The sequence below is a fragment of the Hibiscus syriacus genome, unplaced genomic scaffold (assembly GCF_006381635.1).
Source record: "Hibiscus syriacus cultivar Baekdansim isolate YM2019G1 unplaced genomic scaffold, ASM638163v2 tig00004004_pilon, whole genome shotgun sequence".
In the NCBI taxonomy this organism is placed as follows: domain Eukaryota; kingdom Viridiplantae; phylum Streptophyta; class Magnoliopsida; order Malvales; family Malvaceae; genus Hibiscus; species Hibiscus syriacus.
Genome location: NW_024061991.1, coordinates 50,246 through 53,021, shown reverse-complemented (window position 1 = coordinate 53,021; position 2,776 = coordinate 50,246). Strand labels below are relative to the sequence as shown.

Below are 2,776 nucleotides of genomic sequence, written 5' to 3'. Positions count from 1 at the left end.
TCATCTCATTTAAAACAAAGCCTAACATATACCAACATCAACAAGCCTTTAATTAAAGTCATCTGTTTTATTTTGATTTTTGATTGCCACTGTCAGGTGCATTGAATAATGAATCCAAAATTCAACCCAACATGTCTTCACCTGTCATTTTCTTATTAGAGGGTTATTTTTTGTTTTATCATTTATTTATTCAATAATTAACATTTTAATTAAATTCGACATTATCAATTAACTGAATATTAATTTAACTGTAAATTTGGAATAACATTACAAGAAAATAGCAATTCCAGCAGCAACAATAATATCCAAACCCCATCATAAACAGATTCAATCAAACCCAGAAATCAAGAGAAATATTTTTTGTTCAATCAAAACCAAAGGCCGGAGAGTGATGGCATCCAAGGTGGATATTCTTCTAACTTTTTCCATTGACTGTTGTCTCAATAGAAATAGGGGTGCAACCATTGACAACCTGGTCAGTGGAGGCAGGACCACTTGGGTTAATAGGAGCTGGAATCAACCCCTTTGCTCGACATGTCTCGACAGCTCCTACAAACATGTCCTCCAGACTGTACTTAAACTGGAAACCCAAGTCCTGCAACTTTTTTGAACTAAAGTTTACGTTTCCTAGGTTTTCATCTGCATCTTTGAACCTGAGCATGCACCAATACCATTTATATAATTAGCCATCCCAAGGAAGAAAAGTGGTAAAATTGAAGATTTTTCGTTATATTTGGCTTACTTAGTAGGAATATTGTACTCTGGGTATTTTTCTCTTAGCATATTGGCGAGTTCAACAATGGTAGCAGCATGGGAGGAGCATATGTATCTGCCCTCAGCTTTAGGGTTTTCGAACAAGAATAGTGAGACATGCAGAGATCATCCAAGTGAACGAACTGCCCTTGCCTAATGATCGAGTAATGGCTTCATTCCCTGCATTACGTAAGCTATAGAATAATTAATATATAATCCTTCTTCTAACGACTGAGGAGGGTAAATTTATTTTCATCAACAATATGTAAGACAATGTTAGAGCCGAAGTGCGTACCAGTAATTGGTGAAAGGCCTGTAATCAGGCTAGGTGGCATTGATGGCATAAGATATGGACCAATGACGAGAGTTGGGATTATAGAGATGAAATCCAAGTTATTCTCCTTTGCAAACTTCCAAGCAGCTTGCTCAGCCAAAGTTTTGGAGACAAAATACATCTGAAAACCATAAAGAAAGGGACGTTGAAAAAATGTTTTTGGAAAGAAAAATAAACAAGTTAAATATGGTAAAAAAAAAACAAACCCATCCCGTCATTTCTTGGCGTAGACAAATTCCAAATCGCTCCAATTACTTTCATCGTAAAGGGGTTTTTGGTGGTGTTCAACATTGACAGTTCCGGCGGATGATGTGAAGACCAACTTTTAACTGTTTTTGCTTTGAGGCATGCTTTCATTATGTCCAAAACTCCATTTATGGTTGGCTTTATCACTTTATCTGCAAAAATCTCAAATAATAAAATTACTCTGAGAAAAACTTGTTTTTTTTGCAGTTAAAAAACTTTGCACCCTTTTTACGATGATGTTGATTAGCATGGCCAAACCCATATTTGCACAAAAATAGAAAGAAAGAAAGTTATCATCTTTTTAACTTTTTTCATGCACCTTGATTTCCCTATTTGTTGATTCCATATTGCATACATACATACATACATACATTATGTATTATAAACAACTGATAAAAGAATAAACCTCAGGATCCTTGGATTCAAAATCCATTGGAGTGGCAACATGGAACACTCCAAAACAGCCATTAATGGCTGCATCAAAGCTTCCCTCTTCAGATAAATCAGCTTTCCACAAAGTCAAGTGGGAGTTGGCTTTTGGCAGATCAAGCAAATGCTTCACACCTTCTTCACGTTATCTGTTAATATATAAAGAGAGGGGAAAAAAAAAGAATTTCAGGGCAAAAAAATATAAATTTAAAACATGAACATGAATTATGGGGAAAGAAGGAAACGAACTGGGGTCACGGACGGTGGCTCGAAAGTATAACCATGTTCGAGGAGCCTCATGACGAGCCCATGATCCAATGAAGCCGGATGCTCCAGTGACACAAACGGTTTTAGAATCCGACCCCATATCTTTCTAAGGATGAAATGGACAAATTAGGATTTGATTTTATCTTAAAACAACTCCTGTTCTCCTTGTATGTTGTAGTAAAGTTTGAGGGTGATAACCTATATATAAGATTTGGACATATGCATGCAGGTATAATAAAAGTCTCAATGATATGGATTAGAAGGAGAGGACTTTAAAATTCCATTTACAAATTGACGTGTAGATCCACCTAACAATGCTCTCCCAACAATTTAGTTAAACGCACGTGGTTATCTAACCGTTCCGCACGAGCCTGGTAAGTTGGTAACCATTTTTTTGTCGCATCATCTATATCAAAACTTTGTAAGACCCCTTCACTCACTGAAATTGTCACACCACAAAACAGGTTTACCATCCGGAACCACATGCAACTCCTTTAACAGGAACTCAAGCCACATTACTTTAGCAGTAGCACAAGCTACCTCCTATATTCAACTTCAGCAGATCAAGAGATAATTTGCAAGACACAAGATTGTCCCAAAAAAATGCAAAACCCAATAGTTGATTGGTGATAATCAACATATAAACCCCAATCAGCATCAATAAACCCTATAATAGAAAATCGACTATTGTTAAAATCGTACCCTGAAGATACTTCAAAATCCGCTTAACAGTATGAAAGTCTCATC

General features: G+C 36.3%; 1 pseudogene; it reads right to left on the bottom strand.

Moving 5' to 3' along the window:
• Positions 1–228: 228 nt before the first annotated feature.
• LOC120185810 lies at positions 229–2,212 on the bottom strand (annotated as a pseudogene).
• Positions 2,213–2,776: the final 564 nt, after the last annotated feature.